The sequence below is a fragment of the Bufo bufo genome, chromosome 1 (assembly GCF_905171765.1).
Source record: "Bufo bufo chromosome 1, aBufBuf1.1, whole genome shotgun sequence".
NCBI classification, from domain to species: Eukaryota; Metazoa; Chordata; class Amphibia; order Anura; family Bufonidae; genus Bufo; species Bufo bufo.
The window spans coordinates 654,861,502-654,877,310 of NC_053389.1; positions in this window are offsets into that span (position 1 = coordinate 654,861,502).

The window sequence follows — 15,809 nt, forward strand, 5'->3', positions numbered from 1 at the left end:
GATGCAACAATTTTTCCCTATTTTGCTCCATTTAAAAAAAAAAGATTTCTGGCATAGAAACATTAGTAAATCTAAGCCTGTATGCTCACCACTTAATCTCCTCTGATCCCCACCTCCAGCGGCAAAGTAGTTGTATATGGTACATGACCATTGCAACCAATCACTTGCCTCAGAGGTCACATGCTGTACACCACTAGTGATGGACGAACATCGCCCAGGACGTTTTGCAAAGGAGAACTCGCGTTCGCGATCGAATGTTCGCGAACCGCGCATTTGAGGCGGGCCCTATTCACTTTAATGGCAGGCGAACCTGAAAAACCTTCAGGTCATATTTGCAGCCACCAAATACTTACTAGTAGTGCACAACATGGACAGTAACATACCAGAGGGGGATCAATGGCAAAAATTCCCACAAAAAAAATATGCATTTTAATCAGGGGCCATTTTTATGAGTCTTAAATGGAAACTCTCAAAATGTGCCCTGCTAGAGCCTAGAAATTTTTCATTTTAGGCCACAGGAGTATAGGCCCCAAAAATTAGGCATTCACCTGACAGAGAAGAACAAGTGATTATGTTGCTGGAGGCACATTAGGTGGTCACTGGATAACAATTTTACTATAGGCCATTGGAGTACAGGCCCCAAAAATTAGGCATTTACCTGACAGAAAAGAACAAGTGATTATGTGGCTGGAGGCACATTAGGCGGTCACGAATAACAATTTTACTGTAGGCCAGTGGAGTACAGGAAACAAAAATTAGGCATTCACCTGGCAGAAAAAAACAAGTGATTATGTGGCTGGAGGTATATTAGACGGTCAGTGGATAACAATTTTACTGTAGGCGAGTACAGGCCCCAAAAATTAGGCATTCACCTGACAGAAAAGAGCTAGTGATTATGTGGCTGGAGGCACATTAGGTGGTCACGAATAACAATTTTACTGTAGGCCAGTGGAGTACAGGCAACAAAAATTAGGCATTCACCTGGCAGAAAAGAACAAGTGATTATGTGGCTGGAGGTATATTAGACGGTCAGTGGATAACAATTTTACTGTAGGCCAGTACAGGCCCCAAAAATTAGGCATTCATCTGACAGAAAAGAACAAGTGATTATGTGGCTGGAGGTACATTAGGCGGTCACTGAATAACAATTTTACTGTAGGCCACTGGAGTATAGGCCCCAAAAATTAGGCATTCACCTGACAGGAAAGGCCTTTTATGCCGCTGTATATACATAAGACAAGGACCATTCTTTGTTCTGGGTGGTGGCGGATATGTGTGGGCTGGCATGAGTAAATTCAATTACATGTGGTCGTCACAGGTGTTGAATTCCTCCGAGATCCATGCCTCATTCATTTTTAGAAATGTGAGGTAGTCCACACTGTTGTGGGATAGGCGATTGTACTTATCGATCACGATCCCATGGCAAATTGTGCCAGCTCTAGCAACAGGTCAATCTTGCACACCCAGTAGTCCAGGGATTCCTCGCTTCTCAGAGCGTCCACATCGGCCGTTAACCTGATGTAGTTGGACACCTGTCGGTTTAGGCGATCCCTGAGGCTGGATCCGGAGGACGGCTGTCAATGGGTTGGTTGCAAGAATGATCTCATATCCGAAGTGACCAACACATCTTCAAACCGCCCTCTTCTTGCAGGCGCGGTAGGATTGGTACCCGCACCTGTTTCGCTGTGGGTGGAAATTCTTTTGCCAGTGCCCGCAACAGCAGAATGCAGCATCTCTGGCAGCAAGGTCTGGAAATGCTGCATTCTGACAGCCCTCTGTGATGCTGGTAACATGTCCACTATTTTGTGTTTATACCGGGGGTCTAAGTACGTTGCCACCCAGTACTGGTCCTTGCCCTTCACTCTTTTTATACAGGAATCCCTCTTCAAACACTGGAGCATGAAGGCCCCCATTTGCACTATATTGGAAGCTGTGGAGCACCCTGGCTCCTGCTCATCGCCCAGGAGAATGTCATCCTCGGTCTCCTCCCCCCAGCCACGGACAACACCAGGGATCCCTGAAAAGTTTAAAGTCCCCCTCAAAGCCTGCTCTTCTTGCTCCTTCTCCTCTTTCCCCCAGCCACCATCCTCCTCTGACTCCTCTTCAGACTCCTACAATCTTGTCTCAGATGGAGTAGCCCCCCCGGGAATTCATTCACCATTGCGACTTCCTCATCTTCCAGCTCCTGCTCCTCGACAGCTTGATCAATGACATGACGCAATGCACGTTCCAGAAAGAAGGCGTAAGGTACTATGCCACTGATGGTGCCCTTGCTGAGACTGACCAGTTTGGTGATCTCATCAAATGGCTGCAGAAGTCTGCATGCATCTCGCATGAGCAGTCACTGGTGCGGTGAAAAGAAATCAAGCTCCCCAGAACCTGTCTTGCTGAAGAGCTCATACATGTAGTCGTTAATGGCACGTTGCTGCTGGAGTAGCCTTTCAAGCATATACAATGTGGAGTTCCAGCGCGTCGGGCTGTCACAAATCAGACGTCAGCAGAACGTCAGCAAGGCGAGCCATGGCCCTGTAAGATCATCTAAAATGTCCAGAGATTTTCCTGGCCTTCCCCAAGACGTCCTGGACCCCGGGTTATTTGGCATCGAATCGCTGCACGACTAAGTTCAGGACGTGTGACATGCACGGCACATGTGTCATTTTGCCCTGTTTCAGCGCACTCAGCAGATTGGCACTGTTGTTGCACACCACTTTATCAACTGTCAAATTGAGTGGGGTTAGCCACTGATCGGGCTGTGACCACAGAGCTGAAAGCAGTGCAGGACCGGTGTGGCTCTTGGCTTCCAGGCACAACAGCCGCAGCACAGCGTAACAACGTCTCACTGTCAAATAGGTTCTGGGGAGCTTGGGGGGTGCAGCAGAAGAGGCGATAGCAGTGGAAAAGGAGGAGTCAGCCGAGGAGGAGACAGAGGATGGAAGTTATGTACCATCCCTGCCCGTGGTTGCTAGACCACGTGTCTGTGGTCAGATTTATCTGACACTGTATGCCAGAGATATATTCACTTGCCGCTGAACGTGGCCATATAGCTCTGGGATGCCCTTCTGGGAGAAATATTTCCTTCCGGGGACTTTCCATTGCAGTGTGCCAATGGCCACAAATTTTCTAAAGGCCTCTGAGTCCACCAGTTTATATGGCAGTAGTTGGCGGGCTAGCAGTTCCGACAAGCCAGCGGTCAGCTGTTGGGCAAGAGGGTTATCCGGCGTCATCAACTTTTTACGCTCGAACATTTGGGCCACGGAAGCCTGACTTCTGTCAGATGAATGCAATGACGGCAGGGTAGAAGATGGAGTGGAGGACAAATAGTGGAATATTTAGTGGAAGCAGGTATATCGCACCTCTCAATCCAATAGAGGAGAAGGAGAAGAGGCAGGACATGGAGCGCCGGGAGTGTGGCTTTGTGGGTTCTGACGGTGTTGCTCGAACTGGGCACCCCTCAATTAGTATTTTGTGGGAGCAAGTGTATCACAGCCCTCAATCAGTATTTGGTGGGAGCTGGTATATCAAACCCCTTAATCAGTATTTTGTGGAAGCAGGTGTATGGCAGGTCTCAATCAATATTTGGTGGAAGCAGGTATATCGCACCCCTCAATCTGAATTTTGTGGAAGCAGGAATATAGAACCCCTTAATCAGTATTTTGTGGAAGCAGGTATATAAAAACCCTTTAATCAGTATATTGTGGAAGCAGGTATATCACACGACTCAATCTGAATTTTGTAGAAGCAGGTATATAGAACCCCTTAATCAATATTTGATGGAAGCAGGTATATCTCAACCCTCAATCAGTATTTTGTGGAAGCAGGCATATCCAACCCCTTAACCAGTATTTTGTGGAAGCAGATGTATCGCAGGCCTCAATCAATATTTGGTGGAAGCAGGTATATTGCACCCCTCAATCAGTATTTTATGGAAGCAAGTGTATCACAGGCCTCAATCAGTATTTGGTGGGAGCTGGTATATCAAACCCCTTAATCAGTATTTTGTGAAAGCAGATGTATCACAGGCCTCAATCAATATTTGGTGGAAGCAGGTATATCAATCCCCTTAATCAGAATTTTGTGGAAGGAGGTGTATCGCATGCCTCAATCAATATTTGGTGGAAGCAGGTATATCAATCCCCTTAATTAATATTTTGTGGAAGCAGGTATATTGAACCGCTTAATCAATATTTGGTGGAAGCAGGTATATTGCAACCCTCAATCTGTATTTTGTGGAAGCATGAATATCAAACCCCTTATTCAGTATTTTGTGGAAGCAGGTATATCGCACCCCTCAATCAGTATTTTGAGGAAGCAGGGATATCAAACCCCTTAATCAGAATTTTGTGGAAGCAGGTATATCAAACCTCTTAATCAGTATTTTGTGAAAGCAGGTATATCGCACCCCTCAATCAGTATTTTGAGGAAGCAAGGATATCAAACCCCTTAATCAGAATTTTGTGGAAGCAGGTATATCAATCCCCTTAATTCATATTTTGTGGAAGCAGGTATATTGAACCGCTTAATCAATATTTGGTGGAAGCAGGTATATTGCAACCCTAAACCTGTATTTTGTGGAAGCATGAATATCAAACCCCTTATTCAGTATTTTGTGGAAGCAGGTATATCGCACCCTTCAATCAGTATTTTGAGGAAGCAGGGATATCAAACCCCTTAATCAGAATTTTGTGGAAGCAGGTATATCAAACCTCTTAATCAGTATTTTGTGAAAGCAGGTATATCACACTCCTTAATCAGTATTTTATGGAAACAGGTATATAGAATCCCTTAATCAATATTTGGTGGAAGCTGGTATATCACACTCCTCAAACAGTATTTTGTGGAAGCAGGTATATAAAAAACCCTTAATCAGTATTTTGTGGAAGCAGGTATATAAAAAACCCTCAATCAGTATTTTGAGGAAGCAGGTATATCAAACCCCTTAACCCCTTCACGCAACATCACGTACATGTACGTGGGGGAATGTGGTGCCTCACCGCATCCCCACGTGCATGTATGTGATCGGCTTTCACTGTCAGCGCAGGGAGCGAAGCGCTGAAGCTTCAGTGAAGCCGGCGTGCTGGGGTTGCTAGGCAACCTGAGAAGCCGGCAGGCACTGTATAGGCGCTCTGACCCGCCCGCGATCGCTGTGATTGGTCCATTACTGCAGAGGGACCAATCGCAGCGCATCGGGGCAGGTAAGGGGGGGTTAGGGAGGGACTATGTGCTTCTCCTTCTCTGATCGCCCCAATTCCTGTCATGGAAGCGATCAGAGAAGGAGATAGTGTGAAAATATTCCCGACCTATGACGAGTATACTCGTCATGGCGCACTGCTACTTAGCGCGCCATGATGAGTATACACGTCATGGCATAAACTGTCACCATGTCTGCAGACATGGTGACAGCGCTGAGATCCCGGCTGTCACACACAGCCGGGCACCTTGGGTCAATGCCGAGGGGGGTCCTGTGACCCCCCCCATGTCGGCGATCGCTGCAAACCGCAGGTCAATTCAGACCTGCGGTTTGTAGCGCTTTCTGCAGTTTCTGATCCCCGCGGTCCCTGACCGCGGGGATCAGAAACTTTAGTATGTCCAAAATAAAGCTTTTTCAACCCCCCTGCACCCCTGAATGATATTATGTGGGCGGGTGGTGCAGGGGGGGTGTCGCAGGTGGTGCGGAGGTGCGGTAAGGTGCGGGAGGCGGGCGGTGCGGCAGGCGGGATCGCGATCCCCCGCCCGCCTCCCCTTGAATGATCGTTGGTGCCTAGTGGGTATACCAGGGTGCCAGCACATTGCTGGCACCCTGGTATAAACGGCTGACATCTGCAATGCGATGTCAGCCGTTAACCCTTTCCATACAGCGGTCCGTACGGACCGCTGTATGGAAAAGGTTAACAGCGCAGGGAGCTCCCTCCCTCTCCCATCGGGGGGCTGCTGTGCCTTTGCAGCCCCCCGATGGGAGAGGGAGAGAGCCCCCAGAGAGCCCCCCTCAGCCCTGTGCTTACCCTTCCCCGTCTGCGCAGTTCTGACCAGTACTGAGCAGACGGGGAAGGTTCCCATGGCAACAGGACGCCTCTCAGGCATCCTGCTGTCCATGGTGCTGAACAGATCTGTGCTAAAAGCATAGATCTGTTCAGACAAGTGTAAAATACAGTACAGTACAATATATATTGTTCTGTACTGTATTATACAGACATCAGACCCACTGGATCTTCAAGAACCAAGTGGGTCTGGGTAAAAAAAAAAGTGAAAAAAAGTGAAAAAAGTCAAGTTTCAAAAAAACACATTTATCACTGAATAAAAAATAAATAAAAATAAATACACTACACATATTAGGTATCTCCGCGTCCGTAACGACCTGATCTATAAAACGGTCATGTTACTTTCCCCGCACGGTGAACGCCATAAAAATAAAAAAAATAAAAACTATGAGGAAATTGAAATTTTGCCCACCTTACTTCCCAAAAAAGGTAATAAAAGTGATCAAAAAAGTCGCATGTACGCCACAAAAGTACCAATCAAACCGTCACCTCATCCCGCAAAAAATGAGCCCTTACATGAGACAATGGCCCAAAAAATAAAAAAACTATGGGTCTCAGACTATGGAGATACTAAAACATGATTTTTTTTTGTTTCAAAAATGATATTATTGTGTAAAACCCTGATAAATTATAAAAAGGTAGACATATTAGGTATTGCCATGTCCATAAGAACCTGATCTATAAAAATACCACATGACCTAACCCCTCAGGTGAACACTGTAAAAAAAATTAAATAAAAACGGTGTCAAAAAAGCTATTTTTTTGTTACCTTACATCACAAAAAGTGTAATAGCATGCGATCAAAAAGTCATATGCACCCCAAAATAGTACCAATCTAACCATCATCTCATCCCGCAAAAATGATACCCAACCTGAGACAATCGCCAAAAAACTGAAAAAACTATGGCTCTCAGACTATGGAGACACTAAAACATGTTTTTTTTTGTGTCAAAAATGATATTATTGTGTAAAACCTAAATAAATAAAAAAGTATACATATTAGGTATCGTCACGTCCGTAAGAACCTGCTCTATAAAAATATCACATGATCTAACCTGTCAGATGAACGTTGTAAATAATAAAAAATAAAAACAGTGCCAAAACAGCTATTTTTTGGCAAATTTTCCATTTTAATTCATTTTTTCCCATAACAAAGCAAGGGTTAACAGCCAAACAAAACTCAATATTTATTGCCCTGATTCTTTAGTTTATAGAAATGCCCCATATGTGGTCGTAAACTGCTGTATGGCCACACGGCAGGGCGCAGAAGGAAAGGAGCGCCATATGGTTTTTGGAAGGCAGTTTTTGCTGGACTGGTTTTTTGACACCATGTCCCATTTGAAGCCCCCCCGATGCACCCCTAGAGTATAAACTCCAAAAAATGACCCCATTTTGGAAACTACACCCCTCAAGGTATTCAAAACTGATTTTACAAACTTTGTTAACCCTTTAAGTGTTCCACAAGAGTTAATGGCAAATGGAGATGAAATTTCTGAATTTCTATTTTTTGTTACTTTGCCTCACAAAAAAGTGTAATATAGAGCAACCAAAAATCATATGTACCCTAAAATAGTACCAACAAAACTGCCACCTTATCCCGTAGTTTCCAAAATGGGGCCACTTTTTTGGAGTTTCTAACCTAGGGGTGCATCAGGGGGCTTTAAATGGGACATGGTGTCTAAAAACAATCCAGCAAAATCTGCCTTCCAGAAACCATATGGCGTTCCTTTCCTTCTGCGCCCTGCCGTGTGCCCGTACAGCATTTTACGACCACATATGGGGTGTTTCTGTAAACTACAGAATCAGGGCCATAAATATTAAGTTTTGTTTGGCTGTTAACCCTTGCTTTGTTACTGGAAAAAAAATATTAAAATGGAAAATCTGCCGAAAAAGTGAAATTTTGAAATTTAATTTCTATTTTCCATTTATTCTTGTGGAACACCTAAAGGGTTAACAACGTTTGTAAAATCAGTTTTGAATACCTTGAGGGGTGTAGTTTCTTAGATGGCGTCACTTTTATGGAGTTTCTACTCTAGAGGTGCATCAGGGGGGCTTCAAATGGGACATGGTGTCAAAAAAAACAGTCCAGCAAAACATGCCTTCCAAAAACCGTATGGCATTACTTTCCTTCTGCGCCCTGCCGTGTGCCCGTACAGCGGTTTACGACCACATATGGGGTGCTTCTGTAAACTACAGAATCAGGGCCATAAATAATGAGTTTTGTTTGGCTGTTAACCCTTGCTTTGTAACTGGAAAAAAAATATTAAAATGGAAAATCTGCCAAAAATGTGAAATTTTGAAATTGTGTCTCTATTTTCCATTAAATCTTGTGCAACACCTAAAGGGTTAACAACGTTTGTAAAATCAGTTTTGAATACCTTGAGGGGTGTAGTTTCTTAGATGGGGTCACTTTTATGGAGTTTCTACTCTAGGGGTGCATCAGGGGGGCTTCAAATGGGACATGGTGTAAAAAAAAACAGTCCAGCAAAATTAGCCCTCCAGAAACCAAACGGCGCACCTTTCACTCTACGCCCCGCTGTGTGGCCATACACGTAGTTTACGGCCACATATGGGGTGTTTCTGTGAACAGCAGAGTCAGGGCAATAAAGATACAGTCTTGTTTGGCTGTTAACCCTTGCTTTGTTAGTGGAAAAAATGGGTTAAAATTGAAAATTAGGCAAAAAAATGAAATTCTCAAATTTCATCTCCATTTGCCAATAACTCTTGTGCAACACTTAAAGGGTTAATGACGTATGTAAAATCAGTTTTGAATACCTTGAGGGGTGTAGTTTCTTAGATGGGGTCACTTTTAGGGAGTTTCTACTCTAGGGGTGCATCAGGGGGCTTCAAATGGGACATGGTGTAAATAAACCAGTCCATAAAAATCAGCCTTCCAAAAACCAAACGGCGCACCTTTCACTCTACGCCCCGCTGTGTGGCCGTACAGTAGTTTACGGCCACATATTGGGTGTTTCTGTAAACGGCAGAGTCAGGGCAATAAAGATACAGTCTTGTTTGGCTGTTAACCCTTGCTTTGTTAGTGGAAAAAATGGGTTAAATGAAAAATTAGACAAAAAAAAGAAATTCTCAAATTTCCTCCCCATTTGCCAATAACTCTTGTGCAACACCTAAAGGGTTAACAATGTATGCAAAATCAGTTTTGAATACCTTGAGGTGTGTAGTTTCTTAGATGGGGTCATTTTTGGGTGGTTTCTATTATGTAAGCCTCGCAAAGTGACTTCAGACCTGAACTGGTCCCTAAAAATTGAGTTTTTGTAAATTTCGGAAAAATTTCAAGATTTGCTTCTAAACTTCTAAGCCTTATAACATCCCCAAAAAATAAAATATCATTCCCAAAATAATTCAAGCATGAAGTAGACATATGGGGAATGTAAAGTCATCACAATTTTTTGGGGTATTACTATGTATTACAGAAGTAGAGAAACTGAAACTTCGAAATTTGCAAATTTTTCCAAATTTTTGGTAAATTAGGTATTTTTTTGTGCAAAAAAAATAATTTTTTTGACTTCATTTTACCAGTGTCATGAAGTACAATATGTGACTAAAAAACAATCTCAGAATGGCCTGGATAAGTCAAAGCGTTTTAAAGTTTTTAGCACTTAAAGTGACACTGGTCAGATTTCCAAAAAATGGCCTGGTCCTTAAGGTGAAAATGAGCCCGGTCCTGAAGGGGTTAATCAGTATTCTGAGGAAGAAGGTATATAGCACCCCTTAATCAGTATTTTGTGGAAGCAGGTATATAGAACCCCTTAATCAATATTTTATGGAAGCAGGTATATCGCACCCCTCAATGAGTATTTTGTGGAAGCAGGGATATCAAACCCATTAATCAGTATTTTATGGAAGCCGATATATCGCACCCCTCAACCAGTATTTTGTGAAAACAGGTAAATAGAACCCTTTAATCAATATTTAGTGGAAGCAGGTATATCGCACCTCTCAATCTTAATTTTGGGGAAGCAGGTATATAGAACCCCTTAATCAGTATTTTGTGGAAGCAGGTATATCGCAGCCCTCAATCAGCATTTTGTGGAAGTAGGTATATAGAACCCCTTAATCAATATTTGGTGGAAGCAGGTAAATCCCACCCTTCAATCAGCATTTTGTGGAAGCAGGTGTATCGCAGGCCTCAATCAGTATTTGGTGGAAGCAGGTATATCTCAACCCTCAATCAGTATTTTGTGGAAGCAGGCATATCCAACCCCTTATTCAGTATTTTGTGGAAGCAGGTGTATCGCAGGCTTCAATCAATATTTGGTGGAAACAGGTATATCAATCATCTTATTCAGTATTTTGTGGAAACAGGTATATAAAACTCCTTAATGAATATTTTGTGGAAGCAGGTATATCACAACCCTCAATCTGTATTTTGTGGAGGCAGGCATATCAAAACTCTTATTCAGTATTTTATGGGAGCAGATATATCGCATCTCTTAATCAGTATTTTGTAGAAGCAGGGATATCAAACCTGTTAATCAGTATTTTGTTGAAGCAGGTATATCACAGCCCTCAGTCAGTATATTGTGGAAACAGGTATATACTGTACAGCCCTTTAATCAATATTTGGTGGAAGCAGGTATATCGCACTCCTCAATCAGTATTTTGTGGAAGCAGGTATATAAAAACTCCTTAATCAGTATTTTGTGGAAGCAGGTGTATCGCAAGCCTCAATGAATATTTGGTGGAAGCAGGTATATCAATCCCCTCAATCAGCATTTTGTGGAAGCAGGTGTATCACAGGCCTCAATGAATATTTGGTGGAAACAAGTATATCAATTCTCTTAATCAGTATTTTGTGGAAGTAGGTGTATTGCAGGCCTCAATCAATATTTGGTGAAAGCAGGTATATCAATCCCCTCAATCAGTATTTGGTGGAAGCAGGTATATCGCAACCCTCAAATCAGAATTTTGTGGAAGCAGGTATATCACACCCCTTAATCAGTATTTGGTGGAAGCTGGTATATTATACCCCTTAATCAGTATTTTGTGGAAGCAGGTGTATCGCAGGTCTCAATCAATATTTGGTGGAAGCAGGTATATTAATCCCCTTAATCAGTATTTTGTAAATGCAGGTATATAGAACTCTTTAATCAATATTTTGTGGAAGCAGGTATATCGCAACCCTCAATCTGTGTTTGGGATATCAAACCCCTTAATCAGTATTTTGTGGAAGCGGTATATCGCACCACTCAGTTAGTATTTTGTGGAAACAGTTATATAGAACCCCTTAATCAATATTTGGTGGAAGCAGGTATATCGCACTCCTCAATCAGTATTTTGTGGAAGCAGGTATATAAAAACCCTTAATCAGTATTTTGTGGAAGTAGGTATATCTCACCCCTCAATCAGTATTTTGTGGAAGCAGGTATATCAAACCCCTATGTAACGGATCACCTGGCACCCCGACTGAGTACCTCCGTTGATGAATGCTCCTAGCGTTTTCCTGAGGTTTCCAAGCACTCTGGCAGACACCACAATCACCGAACTGAAGAAGCATATAAATCCTCTTCAAGCATATGAATGCTGTAGGCAGTTGAATAGTAACCATACGAATAGGTTTACACTCCTAGCAGTCAAACTGGGACAGCATACCATAAATCCTCCCCCATTAATGAGACGACACATTACCTTGAGGGTTAAAACAGGAACTCACTTTATTTAGACACAGCACACCTACTTTAAACCCAACAGCCTCATTTACATACAATAGGGCACCTAGAGGACTCTGGTACAAGGAAGGGTGGGGCCAGACAATAGCAAGGGCTGATGGGAGATTGAGGAGGGACAGAGCAGCTGGTTTAAACTGGTGTCCCTGCGACAACACCCTGCCGGGGGAACAATGGGACAGGAAAAAGGGGGAGGAGAAGAGGCACAGAACATCAATGCCTGTAACATGCAACCATTACAGTAAGAGCAAGATATATACAGTCCACAACACACAGCAATACAATTTAACCGAACCCATAATAACATACATAATATTAAAGACGGCCTGAATGCAATCTGCTACACAGTCTTAAAGGGCATTGTTCCTAAAAGTCATAACATGTCCACGGATGGCCATTAAAGGGCCAGTAGCAGCAATATAAAATACCACATGCCCAAATATTGCATTCAAACGTACCAATTTACCAGGGGTCATAGTCAGCAGGTAGGAGGCGGGCAGCCAGGCCTCTCCAATGCCCAGTGGCGAGGCGGGTTCCGCCACACCCTATATCTGTATTTTGTTGAAGCAGGTATATCACACCCCTCAATAAGTTTTTTGTGGAAGCAGGAATATCAAACCCCTTAATCATTATTTTGTGGAAGCAGGTATATCACACACCCCAATCAGTATTTTGTTGAAGCAGGTATATCACACCCCTCAATAAGTTTTTTGTGGAAGCAGGAATATCAAACCCCTTAATCATTATTTTGTGGAAACAGGTATATAGAACCCTTTAATCAATATTTGGTGGAAGCAGGTATATCGCACCCCTTTAATCTGTATTTTGTGGAAGCAGGTATATAAAAACCCCATAATCAGTATTTTGTGGAAGCAGGTATATCGCACCCCTCAATCTGTATTTTGTGGAAGCAGGTATATAGAGCCTCTTAATCAATATTTGTTGGAAGCAGGTATATCGCACCCCTCAATCAGTATTTTGTGGAAACATGTATATAGAACCCCTTAATCAATATTTTGTGGAAGCAGGTATATCGCACCCCTCATTCTGTATTTTGTGGAAGCAGGAATATAGAACCCCTTAATCAATATTTGGTGGAAGCAGGTGTATCGCAGGCCTCAATCAGTATTTGGTGGATGCAGGTGTGTCGCAGGCCTCAGACAGAATTTGGTGGAAACAGGTATTTCGCAACCCTCAATCAGTATTTTGTGGAAGCAGGTATATCACACCCCTTATTCAGTATTTTGTGGAAGCAGGTGTATCGCAAGCCTCAATCAATATTTGGTGGAGGCAGGTATATCAATCCCCTCATTCAGCATTTTGTGGAAGCAGGTGTATCGCAGGCCTCAATGAATATTTGGTGGAAGCTGGTATATCAAGCCCTTTATTCAGTATTGTGTGGAAGCAGGTGTATCGCAGGCTAGAATCAATATTTGGTGGAAACAGGTATATCAATCCCCTTAATCAGAATTTTGTGGAAGCAGGTATATAGAACTCCTTAATCAATATTTTGTGGAAGCAGGTATATCACAATTCTCAATCTGTATTTTGTGGAGGTAGGAATATCAAAACTCTTATTCAGTATTTTTATGGAAGCAAGTATATCGCACCCCTTAATCAGTATTTTGTGGAAGCAGGTATATCACAGCCCTCAGTCAGTATATTGTGGAAACAGGTATATAGAGCCCCTTAATCAATATTTGGTGGAAGCAGGTATATTGCACCCCTCAATCAGTATTTTGTGGAAGCAGGTATATTTCACCCCTCAATCAGTATTTTGTGGAAGCAAGTATATCAAACCCGTTAATCAGTTTTTGTGGAAGCAGGTATATCGCAAGCCTCAATCAATATTTGGTGAAAGTAGGTATATCAATCCCCTCAATCAGTATTTTGTGGAAGCATGTGTATCGCAGGCCTCAATGAATATTTGGTGGAAGCAAGTATATCAATCCTCTTAATCAGTATTTTGTAGAAGTAGGTGTATTGCAGGCCTCAATCAATATTTGGTGGAAGCAGGTATATTAATCCCTTCAATCAGTATTTTGTGGAAGCAGGTGTATCGCAGGCCTCAATCTTTATTTTGTGGAAGCAGGTGTATCGCAGGCCTCAATCAGTTTTTGGTGGAAGCAGGTATATCTCAAATCTCAATCGGTATTTTGTGGAAGCAGGTATAACACCCCTTAATTAGTATTTTGTGGAAGCAGGTGTATCACAAGCCTCAATCAATATTTGTTGGAAGCAGGTGTATCGCAGGCCTCAATCAGTATTTGGTGGAAGCAGGCATTTCACACCCCTCATTCAGTATTTGGTGGAAGCAGGTGTATTGCAGGCCTCAATCAGTATTTGGTGGAAGCTGGTATATCAAACTCCTTAATTAGTATTTTGTGGAAGCAGGTGTATCGCAGGCCTCAATGAATATTTGGTGGAAGCAAGTATATTAATCCCCTTAATCAGTATTTTGTAGAAGTAGGTGTATCGCAGGCCTCAATCAATATTTGGTCGAAGCAGGTATATCAATCCCCCTCAATCAGTATTTTGTGGAAGAAGGTGTATCGTAGGCCTCAATCATTATTTTGTGGAAACAGGTATATCGCACCCCTCAATCAGTATTTTGTGGAAGTAGGTATATCAAACCCCCTAATCAGTATTTTGTGGAAGCAGGTATATTGCACCCCTCAGTCAGTTTTTGGGTGAAATGGGTATCTCACACCTGTTGTAAATAGTTGTTCCAATTGCGCTTGTCCCTCTATATACCTGCGGTATCACAGTAGAACCACACACAACTGCTGCACACTACAAATGCACTGTATAATTTCTATGTTATAAAGTATATTATAGGTATATCACACCCCTCAATAAGTTTTTTTGGGGGCAACGGGTATTTCACACCAGTTCCAATTAGTTATTCCAATAGCGTTTATCCCTCTATATAGCTGCGGTATCGCAGCAGAACCGCACACAACTGCTGCACAATTCAAATGCACTATAATATACTTTCTTTGTTAGAAAGTATATCACACCTATCGATAACACACCTATACCAGTCCTTAAAAGAACTTTTGTGGCCCTATTAACTGGCATTTGGTGTCCCTAACAGTCAGTCCCTGCTCCACAAAGCAACCTTTCCCTACACTGGCAAAACACAGAATGTACAATGGCTGCCAGATCGGGTTCTGTTATAGGGCGGGGGTGTGTCCATGTGCTGAAATGTCTCAATTGGCTGTCCTGTCCCACCTGATGTGTGTGTCATGGGTCAAAGTTCAGTGCAATGCAAAAGAATATGGAGCCAGCGGACATCGCCATATGTTCGGCGAATCGCAAACGCGCAAAGTTCGCAGTGAAACAACTGCCGGGCGAACCACAAGGCCATCTCTATACACCACTGCTGATGACAGTGATTGGCTGCAATGGACTTGTCCTGTAGATGACTATGTCACTGCTGCATCCTGTAAACACAAACCTGAGGTGAGGACGAGAGCAGCAGTGGGGGTTTACGGGTAAGTATATGTTCTGTTATTATTTTAGCACATTTAGAAACACTTGGGAAGTTTTCATGTAAGTTGGTAAACTATCTTAAAGGGGTTTTCTGAGACTTTTAACTGATGACCTATTCTTTGTATAGGTCATCAATATCTGATCAGTGGGGGTCCGACACTCAGGACACCTGCTGATCAGCTGTTTGAGAAGGCATTGGTGCTCCTGTGAGCGCTGCAGCCTTCTTGCAGTTTTCCAAGTACAGTACGGTACATTGTGTAGCTGCTGTGCTTGGTATTGCAGCTCACCCCCATTCACTTAAAGGGAACCTGTCACCAGTTTTATGGTGTCCTAACTAAGGGCAACATAAATAAGTGATTGATTCTCTTAGCACAATGCTGGGTCACTTTCTTTAATTGACCCAATCAATCTACCAACATCTTGTATTGAAAAGCTCCAGCTCATAATGATGAGTCCTGAATATTCATGAGCTCCTGACTCTGCCCGCCCACCTGCTGCTGAATGACAGTTTGTTTCCATATGAACCAGCAGCACGTGGGCAGGGAAGTGGCTATAGCTCTGAATTAAATATACGCTGGACTCAATGACATCA